Here is a 15,276-nt window from a genome sequence, read left to right on the forward strand (position 1 = left end):
GATTGTCATTATCCTGTTAGGATAACAAAAAGAGCAGTAAACTAGTAATACCATTTCCAAGCATGAATTTAGGATCAATCAACCAACAGTGATGCCACATGCACAACTTCATGTGACACTTTTTGGATTGATAGAGAGGTTGTAACAGGACTTTGGAAAAATATCGTACATCCTTGTGTGATACTCTTGCAGGCTTCTTTTACAATAGCCGCTTCTCTGACCATATAACTCGTGGAGTGCTTAAAGATGTAATCAAACAATAATTTTCATCTATTTATGAAATAGGTTTTCTATGTAAGATCGTCCATATTTGTTTACATCTAGTGGTCGAGTGGTAAGGGGTGAGACGGGTTATCTGTTTGTGACCACTCTACCTTCATATAATTTGTTTGGAACTGTATTTTCACCACAGGAAAAGCAAAAGGTTTTCTGTTTGAAGATGCTGGCGATGGATATGATTTCTACGAGGGTGAATATCTTTTATCCTATTATGAGGCTGAGCTTAAATCTTCAGTCGTTACAATCAAAGTATCCAGAAGCGAAGGATCCTGGAGAAGGCCAAGACGTGCTTTGCATGTGCATTTGTTATTGGATTTTGGAGCAAAGGTAGTTCTGTTATTCACAAATGCAGTAAATTTATGGGAATTATATGAAACTAATGTTATTTATCTCAAAACAAAAACTAATGATCCAGTTGTTCCTTGATGGTTGATGCTGTTGGCATTGATGGAGAGGAATTGCAAATTGTCATGCCTTCAGTATCTGAGATGTCCAAGTTAATAGCTGAAAGTAAAAATCAGTATAGAGCAGCTATGGGTATACATGTACTTCCATACCATCTTAAATATCTTTATAATATGCTTCGTCCAGAGCTTCAGCTTTGTAACGTTATGAAATTTATCCTTCTGGCCTTTAAGTTTTTTTTTCTCAAAACTGATATTTCAAGATTTGATCAAATGTGCTTAATTGTAAAATTGCTGATGTTTTACTTCTTTTTTTCATTTTTTAAAATGATCTTATCCACCATTTTATTTTGGATTTTGTATTCTTGGGTTGCATTGCTTCTATGCACAATTTTGCATTCAACTGTGCCAGTGGTTTTGAACTACGATCTTTTAAGTGTTTCTGTTGATACCAACATATGGTAGTTCTCATGGTCTACTAGCTAGGCGAGTTGCTTTAAAAACTTGAAAAGATGTTTCACAAGTTCCTTTATTCATGCCTGTTACAGTTTCTCAAGTCTTAGATTATAGGCTAATTAATGGATTTGGATTCCACTTTTGACTGTGCTCCTGATGCAGAATGCGCCAAACGAATCCCAGATGCAGAAGAGCTTGCTCCACGCAAAGGAGTGAAGCTTTTGATGACTCCTGTTGAATTGAAGGGCACTGATTGGGTTCTTAAAATAGTGCCCTGGGTTGGGGGTAGAATAGTCTCTATGTTGCATGCTCCTTCTGGTATGGTTCATATGTCTATCGATTGCTGAATATACTATATAGCATGTTCCTGCTGTTACAGTTCATCTATCCATCCATTCCTGATGCACACTTGATGCATGAGATAAATCATCTAGGTATATTTTTTCATAAACAGGAAAAAAGAAAACAAGAATTTTTGGTCCAACTGACATGATAGCAAAAATTTTACAGGGATTAGGGTTAGGGTTGCTAATGGGTCATACATTTGTCCCATTAAGGTTCACACAGACCTGCCCAGACCATGAAGCAGGGTCCTGCTTCGGGTTACGTCAGGACTGGAAAATGAGAATCCAAACCTGACAATATGGTTGTTGAAAATATTCATTTTTACAAAAAATTACATCTGAAATTCAGGTCGAATCATCAGGTGTGATATCCAACAAAAGACAAAGCTCAAATGTTACCAAAATATTATTTGAGCCAGGTTCGGGTCAACCTGAACAATGTTCAGGTCTGAATTTTATGCACACATCAAAGCATTCGAATTTGGTTGGGTAGGAGGCGCCTGACACATATACAACTTGTTGATACCCAATTGTAATTATTTGATAGAGTTTCTCTTTCTCTATGTTTGAGCTTTTCTTCATATTTTTCAAAAGCATTTTAAGTTGAGGGTGGAGAGTAGGGCTGCACACGAGCCTATCTGAGCCTGGCTAGCACATGGACACTGAGCTTGAATACTAATATTCAAGCATGGCTCAGCCAAGTTTGGCCAGGCTCAAGCTTGGCTAGGTTAACCTCAAGCCAAGCTTATAGTAAAAAATTATTGTATTTTCAATTATTAATTGAAAGAACAGAGCAGATATGAACCAGTGAACTCAGTTTTCAAAAGCCATAGAGCACTTTCTATCATGTGCACAACAAAATAGACATCTACATGTGCTTGCTATGAATGATCTTCAACGAGATTTCTCCAGCCCAAACCTATGTTTGAACTCGACTTTGACCCCAAGCTTTTTTGTGTAATTATTTGAGCTTACGTCTCAGCTCCAGCTCGTCTCATTTAATAAGTAAATGAGCACTAGTCAAGCTTTAGCCATGCTGATCACTAGTTGAACTCAAGCAACTTGGCTTGTTCTGCAGCTTAGTGAGGGGTTAAATCTGAGAGGAAAAGGAGAAGAAAAGTTCAAGCATTCATCATCTATAGATTTTACTTACGATGAAATGTATGCTGATTTTGTCAACAGCCGCTTGGTATCTGCAGAGATAGTTTTTGTATAATTATCCCAACTGATTTAAAGTGACTAAGCAGGGCAATAGATTTTTTTATTGAATAGCTAAATGCTATTACGATTATGTTATGTGGTCAAGTTCTGCAATTACATTTCTTTGTTTTTTTGTTTTTACTTCTAGTTCTTTTTTCTTTTGTTTTTTATGTTATTAATGTTTCCAGTTTAATTTGTTATTTTACCTAATGGTTCGTCATAATTTAATTCATAATTTTACTTGAGATATCCAAGTTTTCAAATGTGCAAAGTGCCTCGAGCTTGCACCATACTGCCTTGCTTTGCCTCAAAAAGCTTTTATCATTATCACGCTACATTTTACTCTAAGCATAGGTAATGTTGCAGACCTTCCGAAACTCACAGCTCCTGTTTAGCTTCTGATAAATATTTTTTTGCTACAGGGGTACAATGGCTTCAAAGCAGCGTTAAAATTGATGGATATGAAGAATATAGTGGAGTTGAATATCGGTCCGCTGGCTGTTCAGAGGAATATTCTGTAATTGAGTGAGTTTTCAGCTTGCCTTCCTCTCTTATTCATCATTCGAGAAATATGCATTTTCACCTTTTGTTGTGTATGGCCCAGTTGCAACTAATTTTTACAGAATGTTAGTGTGTCTAAGATTGTTGACCATGTTTAAAGCATAGTCACTGATATCACCAATATTTTGAAAAAATCGTGAAATTATCGGGAAAATATCATGAATAAATATATACTGCAATATTATCATGATATTTTTGCAAGGTTATTGAAAACCTTTATATATATATATAGCCTATGTTTTTTTTTTTTTGCATTTTAAGAACTTTTCTGCTTGTTTCTTTTATATTTTAGCAAGAAAAAACAATACAAAACTTTTATTTCTTATTTCTTTTATTATTCTTTATATTTTTTAATGTATCAGTAGCTTAGTTGCTATTGGAAGGTTACAATTCCGAAGATGGGGTACCCTTTTTCAAAGTCCAAGACAAAGTAAAAACCATTTTTTGAAAAAAAAAACTCCAAGAAAAACCCTCTGCAAGAAACTGCCGAGAACAACACTGTTGAGACTGGTTTAAAGTTCTGATGACCTGCTTACGAGCTTCTGCTGTTTGACTCTCTTCCTCGTTGTCCATGTTGACTCCTTCCTCTGAGTCTATTTGTAAACAGACCTGGTTCTGTCTGAACTCTGAATCCTAGTTTGCTTCATGTGTAAAAGCATCTACTTCCTTGATATTTTTTGCATGGTATTTGTCAACTGTCCATTGATGAGGCAGCTTTTACGGGTATACCTTTTTAGGTGAATCTGATTGATTTTAGTACAATTCCAAACAGGAGGAATCCTGAGCGGTCAGGGGAGGAAGAAGCTGTCAGTTTAAAAGGCGATATTGGTGGCGGATTGGTTCTTCAGCGGTTCATTTCACTTCCAAAGGATAAACCAGAGGTTTTCCAAATTAACTCTGGAATTATAGCCCGGAATCTTGGTCCCGGTTCTGGAGGTTTCTCAAGGTATGATAAGTTGGTCTTCTGTTCATCATAATGTGGTTACTTTAAACTGTAAGAACAAATTGCTAAAAGGTTTCTTTTTGACATTAGGGTGGTTTGTCTGCGTGTACATCCAATGTTCACTCTTTTGCACCCAGCAGAAGTTTACGTTGCGTTCACTTCTGTGAATGGCTGTAAGTGTGAATTGTGGCCAGAATCTGGTGATCAATCTTTAGAGGGAGATGGTCGTCCAAATGGTAAGTCTATTATGTTTCCCACGCCACTCATCAACTTTGTTGTCTTCTGCTTGGAAATCTTTTCGCAATTTCAACAGGGGAATGGATGTTGGTAGAACGATGTGCCGGTTTGGGTCTGGTTAATAGATTTGATATAGGTCAAGTGCATACATGCTTGATTCATTGGTGGACAGGTAGGTACCTGTAGCATGGAGCTTTGTTCTGCAGAAAGGCCGGTCTCAAAGAATGTTCCTCTTGAGATCTCTCATGAATATGTGGTAATATCCCTCTAATATGGAGAGGAAAGGTAGTTTGAATCTCAAGAATGACTAAGAAAGCTTTATGAAACCTCTGGACAGTTCCCACATTTTTAGGCACCATGTAAAAAGAATGCAAGTCATTCTTCTTCAGATTGATCTATTGATATCTAAACAGTCTGTTTTGTATTTAATTCCAGGACATTCAAAAAGTGAATCTTGGTACTAAACCGTAATTCTGGTCCTACATGAATCTACTATTGAAGCCTTAAGAGATGGAGAGCTGAGCTTATAATCACATTATGGTTTATATCTTATTGCTGACTGGTATTTGTTTTGTCTTGAACAATGTACTAAGGGAAGGGGGGAGAGAGGGGAGTATCCTTTCATAAGAAAGAGCTCGGGCATTGAACACTCATGCAGGAAAAGCGATGGTGCTTTCATAGGAAATAGACAGTTCCCTACCAAAATGTAGGGTCCACCACAAAGACCGTTTGCTTCGCTTATCATTGATAAGGCACATTTTTGTACAAAAATGGGCCATTTCCCATATCCCACATCTCGGAGTGAAACAAATGGCCTCTCGAAGTATTTAACTACACTTAGGGCACATTTGGAAGCGAGAAAAATGCAAGTAGAAAAGAAAAAATGACAACTTTTTCAACTATTTCAAACAAAAGAACATTTTTGAAAGGAATTTTTCTTATCAAAAATTCTTTTTGATTAAGGCAACCATTCACCGACAACACATCTCATCGCATGCTGCCACGAGCTTTCTCCATCTTCATTTTCCTCCTACCCACCACCATCTTCAGGTTTCTCTCTCTCTCTCTCTCTGAGGGTTGATCAACCATCTCTCTCTTTTTCTCATATTTTCTATTCCGTTTTTCTCATGCTACACAACAAGTGAAATTTTTTCATTTAGAAAAGTTATCATGTCAACTTTTCATAGGCAAAATTTTCTTTTCCTATGAGGATTTTTCTTGCTCCCAAACGTGCCCTTAGGAAGGTGATGCACATGAGGGAGAGGAGTCCGACTTTTCCCCTTCCTCATACTCGAATATACATAGAACCTTGATCTTGCCTAAACTTTAAGAATCCATAATGAGATTTCTATGATTTCATCCTCCATCAACAGAGGTGGTTAGACTAGTCAGAGTAATGATTCCCTGACCTGAAGTAGATGCTAAGTGTCATTTTAATAAATGGCCTCATCTATGTTATATATCCTCATCCCCAGAAATATTCACTTGATCAAAGCATATTATTTACCCATCAAGTATTTCTCTGTCTGGATTAAGACTAACAGATGAATTGAAAAAAGGAGCTTATCTTGGGACTGTTCCCTAGCTTGTTTATTGGAATAAAAAAGAAACAAAAGAAAATGGTTTCATGACCTAGATCCAAAATTAAAATTTCTAAGGAGTCCACGTTAATTCATAAAGGTCAACTCTTTTGCAAAATATATTTCATGCAAGTCCAAACGGTTGCCAACCAATTGAGATATCATAATGATGATATGACCATCTGTACGAGAACTAATAAAAGAGATTTACATGGTTCACAACATAGCAGAGGGTTAAGTGTATTTGATCCAAGTTTGGCATAAATCAGATTAATGAAACTAGGAACTCTTATTAAGTGGGTATATTAAAAATTGAGACATTCATTAAGTTGCTTGAATGACAACTTGAAACATATTTGAACAACGAATGAAGAAAAATGATCGTAACAAGACAAAAAAATTCAAGTGGTTCACCACACAATGGCAATATCCACAGGTCACCAATGATAATGGGTGCCACCATAAGAAAAAGCTTACTTCCTTCTCTCTAACTAAAATAAGCAAGCACCACGTTCCAACAGCCCCAAGGGGGGTTGGCGTAGTGGGGTGGGGCCCTGGCCACTAGACCACCGGTCAAAGTTCGATTCCCATGGCCATCTCTCCTCTCAGCACAAGCCAATGCCCAGCATAGGCCATGGGGGCAGGGGTCCTAGCCTCGGAGTTTTACACCGCTGGCAGGACTACCGTATGTATGGCAGGCTGAGCCAGCGCAACCAGGTCTTCATCCTGGGTGCGGTTTCTTCAGGTTATAAATCCAAAAAAAGCGTCACATTCCAACAGCAAGTGAATAAGAACTAGTAGCACCACTATGCCCACTCACCTCCAACTCAACAAATCGAGTAAGGCACAACTGTTTCTGATCCAATACAGTACAACTGATTCACCTTGATGAAATGCTTCCGAAATGTCAACCATCTCTTTAAGACCCAGTGCTGTTTCTTGAGACTGCATTTTGGTAAACCATCATGACCCATTGTCATATTGAGCCAAAACTTTCAAGGCCTTGTTTGTTTCATGCAACTTACATGGGAAAGTGCTGAACTGACAACCTTGATGTAAACCTTTCCCACCATGACTAAAACAAACATCAAATCATCATGGTGGGAAAATAACATGCTGGCACAAGCGGGCCCTAGTTTTTCCCACCACTGAGATGGCAGGATTTTTTAGAAATCTGTGCTTATTCCCATGTAAAGCTTTTCCTTTACATGGGAATGAAACATACGACGCCTAAAAAGCTGCTGATAAATAAGCCTTGAAAGAAAACCAACTCTAACCAAAATCTCAGATACCACTGGCTCCAACATGTCAACTCATCTCCCTCTTAGAAGCTGGGTTGCAAAAATATTTTTTTTTCGAGAATCTACAAAAATAATTTTCAAACTGCTGAAAAGCAAAAGCGGCATTTTATACTTGGTGTTTCTGCAAATATATTGTGGAGTAAGTATGAAATGCAGATCGCAATATTTTGCAAACAACTGCCATCAATATCAAACACAAAACAGTCCAAGAATTGCCAGAGCAACCTCAAGAGCATATAAGCCAAGAAGACTTTTAATAGTGGTAATAACCGCCATCAATATCTAGCATAAAACAGTGATTTTGTATGTCTAAGTTTAAAAAATTGTTAGGAATAATAATATCAAGTATATTATAGAAACACTTACGAGATGTTTGAATACCTCAGATCTCTCATTCGATGGTGCAACCTGGCATAGGCCTCATGCTAGATCATTTCATGAAAACAAAGGATTTCAGATTCAAACATCCACGTAAATTAGAATTTTCTTGAAAACATTACTAAATTATTAACTTTTTCTTTATTTCTCTTTTTGTATATCTCATAATAATGTTGTGAGAAATTCAGTATATGCCATGTCGCATGGACATAGATATACTTATGTAATATAATGCTTGTACAACTAGTACCAAACAGGAACAGGAGTTTTAGAAAAATGGAAAAAGTGGGGGCATAAAATGACATGCGTGTAATGGCATGAGCCTGCATAAACGAGAGATTTTGAGACTGTAAACAAAGGAATTCATTGAGGTTTAAAGATGTAGAGAAGTCTAATGCTATATGTATTTATATAATGAAAAGATATAATCCATAATATGCAGTATGGTATTTATGAGTACCCAGCACCACCAATATCAACATATGCATGGACGCATAAAGCTTTGATGTGCCCATATCATGGTTGCAAGAAGCTTCTAGACATACTTAGAAGCTCCATTCTTAGAAAGCAGTCGCAGAAGTTGAAAGCTAGGTGCTTTCTAGTACTCGTCCCAAGGGCATGGAAATCATAATTTCTTGAAACAGAGATTCCAGGCCCATTAAAAGACACCATTCTGGTAGGAGCAGCTAGTGCACGTCACCTTGTGTTGGGACATTGCAAGTTCAAATCCCAATGGTATCGTTGTACAACTGGTAGGGGTCTGCCAACCCCAGCTTGCCTTTCAAAAAAAAAAAGACACCATTCTGCATTTCAAAGAGACAGGTTGGTTCACACTCTGTAAAGTTCATATTTTCAAGGATGACAATGATGTTAAATACCATCAAAGACCATAAAAGTTATGATCAGAAAATGACTGATATTTTCAATCCTGGAGGTAAATAAGTACCATAGTTACATGGAAAAGCTACTCAATTTCCAGGAGAACAAATCCTGCTAACAAAAGATAAAATTGGCTATGATGTTTCCACAAAAATAAAACATGACATAAACAAGGAAAAACATTACCTGGAAGGCCAACAACAAGTCTGAAACTTACGATCCTGCAAATTAACAAGAGGAATTGGTCCGCATCACCGAATTCATACCCATCACCTTATGCTGTTGAGGTTTGCAAATGGTCCAATTGATTTGCTGACAGGCTTCTTGTTCACTTCAGGATTCCCAAATGCATTCCAAAATCTCAAAGTTTCATCCCCTCCAGCAGCTGATGCTACTGTGCAACCATCTGGACTCTGAAAATTTTAAGAAACAAGTTACAAAACACATCATGAGTCATATATATTGCTTACATTTTCGTGAGTCCGACCTTTTCCCCACTTGTGTTCTTTTATGATGGAAAGATACCATACCTGAGCAATGAACAGATCCCTTGAAGTATGCCCTGTTAGTTCTGCCATCTTAACCATAGATGGACATTTCCATAATGTCAACGGCTTCTGAGAAAACCCATGTGAACCAAGAGGCTCCTTTTCAGTTTTACTCCATAAAAGTGCACATAGTTGAGAACCAGTATCCGCCGAGTTCAGGCAGTACCCAATGTGTGTGTTCCAGAACTTAATACAGCGACCTCCACCACCACCCTGATGCTAGCAGATTGCACTGGAATGGGCACCAAGCCAATGCTTTTACTGCAGCCCTGTGATCTTCAAGTCTGTATAGCCACTGAGTTCTAGCAACTGGGTTTGCTGCCATTGCCCGATCCCAGATGTGCAGAAGGTTGTCATTTCCTCCACTGGCTAATTGCTGGCCTGAGCTTAACCATTTCATCCCACAAACCTCCTGCTGGTGCCCTCTGTATTCTTCTAGTATATGAGATCGGACACGTACATCATTGTTAAAAATCAAACCATCTCTTTCTCCAGTTGTCAGAATATCAGAGTTCCAAGCAAGAGAACCAACTCTTGATTGATGATCCCCTCGCAGAGTGCTCAACTGCAGGCATCATGAAAAAGAAAATGATATTTTCAGTACGCTAAAAAGAATGCAACTAATTCATCAAAAACTTTCTTGGGCTACTGCATCTGAATTCTAAATCCTAAGCCAAAAACTTTACTTGGTAATGTCACAATCAATCAATCAATCAAGCCAAATTGGTTGCAAATGAAACACTATTTATCAAAAATTTGAGATCAAATCAATCCTGAAATCTGAATGACTATTTGAGCAGAAAAAAGACTTCTGAGGCTTGAAAGTTGAAACCTTGAACCAGCCATTGCATATAAACACAGCACCATATTGAGAACAGGAATAGGGCCACGAGGCAAACCTGCTTACTCACTGGCACGTCCCACAAATGAAGAGCTGAACTGTTCAAACCAATTGCAATATGCCTACCATCAGGAGCCCAACTGATGCTTGTAACTGGGCCATTCTCCTCATCTACAGACATCAGCTCAGAAGCGGTCCCATCTGACGCATCCAGAGAAAGACAGAGTGGCCAAGAGCAATAGCCAAAACGTTACTGCTGCTCCAGTCAAGGAGATTGTAGTAGTCATCATGAAGCTCAGGTGCATCCAGAATTCTCTCTGCAATCTGCGCAATCAAACTGCAAATCAATCAACCAAGAATTATCTCCGTGAAATACGTTGTTGAACCAGGGAAGGACACACACCTGAGGGATGTATCTGTGAGGCTTGATGGGTTTAGATCGGTGCGGAGATGAGCTATCACAACATACTTCCTGCAGAACACTCTCCGTCAGTTCGGGAGGTTGGATTCTGAAAGCAAGGATCCTGGTTTGGTTCTTCAGACACAATTCTGCAAGGCGTTTACGATATGCTTCTTGGGATGGAGACAGTGTCTCTGATGGTTTCTCCCTCTTTGAATCCACCATCAAATATCCAGCAATGTCAAGGTCCATGGCTCCTCTCTTCGGAATAAACCTGTCATACTGAACATAGAAAAACACAGTATTTTCATAGTCCAGACTCTCAATTTGATGGAGCTAATACTTCTGAAAATGAAAAGAATAAGAAAGTGAAAGAAAAAGGAAATTAGACCAGATTTTTCAATATTAAGGAAGTCAATAAACAATGGAAAACAAAATGAACCAAGGAAAACCACAGAAATCTTCTTGTGAAAAACAACATACTAGATGATACCAATATTAAAATTCATGGAATATTACGAGAATGAAAATAAGGAAAAGCTTTACCTGAAAGGTCAAGGACAAAACTGAAACTTACCACTTGCAAATCAACAACATGAGTTGGTTTGCAGGAAAAAATTCATACCCATCACCTTATGCTATTGATGTTCGCAAATGGTCCAGGTGGCTGGCTGACAGGTTTCTTGTTCACTTCAGGATTCCCAAATACGTTCCAGAATCTCATAGTTTCATCCCCACCAGAAGTTGAGGCTACTGTGCACCCATCTGGACTCTGAAAATTAAGAAATAGTGTGCATCATGAGTCATATATTATTTGCATTTCGTAAGGCCTATAATCATTTCAATACTTGTATTTTTCATGGAAGGATGGATTCTATACCTGAGCCATAAACAGAACTCTTGAAGTATGCCCTGTTAGTTCTGCCATCTTAACCATAGATGGATATTTCCATAACGTCAACTGGTTCTGAGAAGGCCCATGTGAATAAGAAGCTCCCGTTCAGTTTTACTCCATAAAAGTGCACAAACTTGCGAACCAGTATCAACCGAATTCAGGCAGGACCCAGTATGGGTATTCCAGAACTTGATACAGCGATCTCCACCACCACCGGATGCTAGCAGATTTCCGTGAAAAGGGCACCAAGCCAATGCTTTTACTGCAGCTCTATGATCTTCAAGCCTGTGCAGCCACTGAGTTCTAGCAATATGGATTTGCCGCCATTGCCCGATCCCAGATGTACGGAAGGTTGTCATTTCCTCCACTAGCTAATTGCTGGCCTGAGCTTGACCATTTCAGCACACAAACCTCTTGCTGATGTCCTCTGTATTCTCCTACTATATGAGACAGAAGTCGTACGTCATTGTTAAATATCAAGCCATCTCTTCCTCCAGTTGTCAGAATATGAGAATTCCAAGCAAGAATACCAACTCTTGATTGATGACCCTCTCTCAGAGTTCTCAACTACAAAGAATATGAGATTTTTAGTATACTAAAAAGAACGAAATATTTAAGCCTAATTTATCAAAACTATCTTGGGCTATAGCATATTTGAGCAGAAAAAAGACTCCTGAGGCGTGCAAATTTATACTGACCATTGCATACAAGCACAACACCATATTAAGAACAGGAATGAGGCATCAAAGCCAGAGGCAAACCTGCTTAGTTGCTAATGCGTTCCACAACTGAACTGCTGAACTGTGCAAGCCAACTGCAATGTGCCTGCCGTCAGGAGCCCAACTGATGCTTGTAATTGGGCCATTGTCCTCATCTACGGACATCAGCTCAGAAGCGGTCCCATCAGATGCATCCCAGAGAAAGACAGTATCCAAGACCAATAGCCGAAACGTTACTGCTGCTCCAATCAAGCAAATTCAAATAGTAGTCATCCTGAAGCTCAGGTACATCCAGAGTTCTCTCTGCAGACTGAGAAAGGAAATTATCACTACCACATAAGAAGAACAATGCTAGAAGCACAAAACAAACTGCAATTCCATCAACCAAGAATTGTCTATCAGTGAAAAGTGTTACTGAACCACAAGGACTCACCTGAGATATATATCTTCGAGGCTTGGTGGTTCCGGAGCAGTGCGGAGATGAGCTATCACGACACACTTCCTGAAGAGCATTCTCCACAGGTTCCGAAGATTTGCTTCTGAAAGCAAGGATCCTGGTTCGGTTCTTCAGACACACTTCTGCAAGGCGTTTACGATATGCTTCTTGAGATGGAGACAGTGTCTCTGATGGTTTCTCCCGCTTTGAATCCACCATCAAATACCCAGCAAAGTCAAGGTCCATGGCTCCTCTATTTGGAATAAACCTGTCATATTGAACATAGAAAAGCACAAAAGTATTTCAGAGTCGAGAATCTTAAATTAGTGAAGCAAACAATCTTCAAAAGGAAAAGGAAAAAAAGAAAGAAAAATCGGCGAAAGAAAATAGACACAGATTTATCAACACTCGGGAGTCGGGAAGCCATGATGCAATGAGAGGACAATGAACCAAGGAAAACTACCAATTTTTTTTTGTGAAAAACAACATACTAGAAGATAGGGGTGGCAATTTCTGACACGACCAGCCAACCCCCTTCTTAGGCGGGTTCGGCTTAAACGGGTTCGTGTGGTAAACGGGTTGACCCGCCTAACCCGTTTATTAAACGGGTCGGGTTCGTGTTAGGGGTATGCCAACCTGCCAACCCGTCTGACCCGTTTAATAAACGGGTTAGGTGGGTGGGTCAACCCGTTTACCCGAACCCGATCCGCCGGCCAACCCTTTTACCCATTTACCTTTGGATCCTTTTTTTTTTCTTTTGAATACTTGATTAGGGATTTAGGGTTTCTCTAGGAGAACAGAGGCTAATCCGGCGACGATCTTGCCTTCCTTGTGGGCACTCTTCGGCTTGATCGTCAGCGAGGTTCACTCCGTCACCACCACCCTCATCTGACCACCACCACCAGTGGCGTCCTTTCCCTGGCCGAGATTGTCGCTAAAGAGCAACTCGAACTCGTCGAAAAATCTGATGGTAGAGAGGCCGGAGGGTTTCACGGCGATGGTGGTGGCGGCCTTCTTCTCCTCTTCGCCCTGGCTCGGCTTCGTCCGCTCGTAAGGGGAGAGCCATTTGGCGCGCATGTACTCGGGCTTCCACCAGGGTGGGAAGTGGAGCCCCTTCCTCTTCAACGACTGCTTCGCGGCCTCGGAGATGATGGTGACGATCTGGTGGAGTCGGTCGGCTTTCCTGACGAAGATGGATGGCAGGGGCTGGAGCACTGCCCGGTAGTGGCTCATCGACTCGACCCGCCAACCCGCCTGCCAACCCGTTTACCTGACCCCGACCCACCCGCCAACCAGTTTACCCGCTTACCCAGAAACCGACCCGAAAACCCGCCAACCCATTTACCTGGCCCGACCCGTTTATTAAACGGGTTAACCGTGTCGTGTCGACTTACCTGTTTAATAAATGGGTCGGGTTCGTGTTTGCCACAACCGACCCGTTTAATAAACGGGTCGGGTTCGTGTTGAGGTATGCTGACCCGCCAACCCATCGTGTCGACCCGTCAACCCGACCCGATTGCCACCCCTACTAGAAGATACCAACGTAAAAAATTCATGGGAATATTACGAGAAGCTAGAGGATGTGTTAAGAACTACAAAGAAATACATCGACATAATGGAAAGAATTACAACCCATGTAAAAAATTCTCAAGATGACCCAAAAAATCCGAAGAAATCCTTCGAAATTTGAACCAAACAACGACAACCCATCAACAAAAATGAAAAAAAAGAGAAACAAAATAAAATCGACATCAAAATATTATCCAAGAACTTTCCAAAGAACAACAGGGGAAAGTCAGAAGAAGCGTACCCGAGGCCTCCACATTGGGTTTCTAAGCATCCGCCCCTGAAGAAGAGGTGATCGGCGATTCTTAGAAGAAGGCGACGACAGAGATCTCGGTTCCATGCCCTCGTTCACCTCCCCAGATATTGAAAAAAACAAAGAAACACAAAAAAATAGAAAGAACAAAAAGAAGGAATAGTAAACCTGTCAAAAGCAATGTAAGAACAGAGTAATAAAATCTAAAAATATGAATTTCTGGATAGCTGGAAACAATGGCCGATTAATGTTTGGGTGTTTCCTTGACGCAACAGCAAGCAATACAGAGAGACAGAGCCTAAAGAAACATCAACATTACTAAGGTAGGGGATCAACAAAAAATTGAGCCCGCGAAAACAAAAAAACAACAACCCGAAAGCACGAAGGCAAAACATAAAAAATAAGATAACACAGAGCCAGAGTCTTGAGGAAGAGAATGTGGCTGAAAGAGGTGGATGGGAATAGAGGCGCAGAATTAAGTACACATCACTCAAGATATTGAAAGCAACCGAAATTTAACCAAAGATTGAATTTTTGTGAGTCATCCACACAGCCCACCAAGAAGTAAGAAGCCAAGTTCTTGAGATCAACAATCACTGCTTGCAACTGTGAACTCACGACAGACACCACAGAAAGTCGAGCGCGAAGGATTCCTGTCTCACGATTACTTCAGGCTGATTTCACATACTTTTAAAGAGATCCACAAAGATTGGGCAGGCCCAAAACAGATGAAAGGTGAATTTTTCCACCGCTTGGCAAAGGATGCACCTACTCGGATACCGAAAACCCACCTTCTTAAGAAAGTTGTCCATCTGTATCTTATCGTGTAAAATTAACCAGGCTAAGAACCGAGAGTGGGAAGTTGGCCCATTCGCCCATAAAAGACGCTCAGAAAGTCAGTCAGCCCCAGGAGGAAGAAAAGACTGATACAGAGTTTTGGTGTACAAAACGCCGCTAGGCGCAATTGCCCATTGCAAAAACTGCGCGTCAGGACCGAGATCACCATCTTGCATGAGGATGAATGACATAACCTTAAGCCACATGCGACACAAGTAC

General features: G+C 40.1%; 3 pseudogenes across 3 annotated transcripts in view; 1 reads left to right on the forward strand and 2 right to left on the reverse strand.

Annotated features, from left to right (window-relative positions):
- The window catches only part of LOC149813499 (uncharacterized), a 35,408-nt pseudogene extending 30,432 nt beyond the window's left edge, over positions 1 to 4,976 (forward strand). Inside the window, exons 17-23 of the transcript XR_016428257.1 lie at positions 413 to 614; positions 695 to 816; positions 1,302 to 1,457; positions 3,106 to 3,208; positions 4,017 to 4,190; positions 4,278 to 4,423; positions 4,501 to 4,976. The product of XR_016428257.1 is annotated as an uncharacterized LOC149813499 (transcript). The remainder of the gene's footprint in view (positions 1 to 412; positions 615 to 694; positions 817 to 1,301; positions 1,458 to 3,105; positions 3,209 to 4,016; positions 4,191 to 4,277; positions 4,424 to 4,500) is intronic.
- A 3,285-nt stretch (positions 4,977 to 8,261) lies between these two features.
- On the reverse strand, positions 8,262 to 10,659 carry LOC149813500 (cell division cycle 20.2, cofactor of APC complex-like; annotated as a pseudogene). Its single transcript, XR_016428255.1, has 4 exons — positions 10,355 to 10,659; positions 10,010 to 10,275; positions 9,093 to 9,675; positions 8,262 to 8,975 (listed from the first exon to the last, which is right to left on the reverse strand). The product of XR_016428255.1 is annotated as a cell division cycle 20.2, cofactor of APC complex-like (transcript).
- A 304-nt stretch (positions 10,660 to 10,963) lies between these two features.
- LOC149813501 (cell division cycle 20.2, cofactor of APC complex-like) lies at positions 10,964 to 12,808 on the reverse strand (annotated as a pseudogene). The gene is made up of 4 exons (XR_016428256.1): positions 12,399 to 12,808; positions 12,008 to 12,275; positions 11,232 to 11,813; positions 10,964 to 11,123 (listed from the first exon to the last, which is right to left on the reverse strand). The product of XR_016428256.1 is annotated as a cell division cycle 20.2, cofactor of APC complex-like (transcript).
- Positions 12,809 to 15,276: the final 2,468 nt, after the last annotated feature.

The sequence above is a fragment of the Nuphar pumila genome, chromosome 16, assembly GCF_984573655.1.
Source record: "Nuphar pumila chromosome 16, dmNupPumi1.hap1.1, whole genome shotgun sequence".
Classification (NCBI taxonomy): domain Eukaryota; kingdom Viridiplantae; phylum Streptophyta; class Magnoliopsida; order Nymphaeales; family Nymphaeaceae; genus Nuphar; species Nuphar pumila.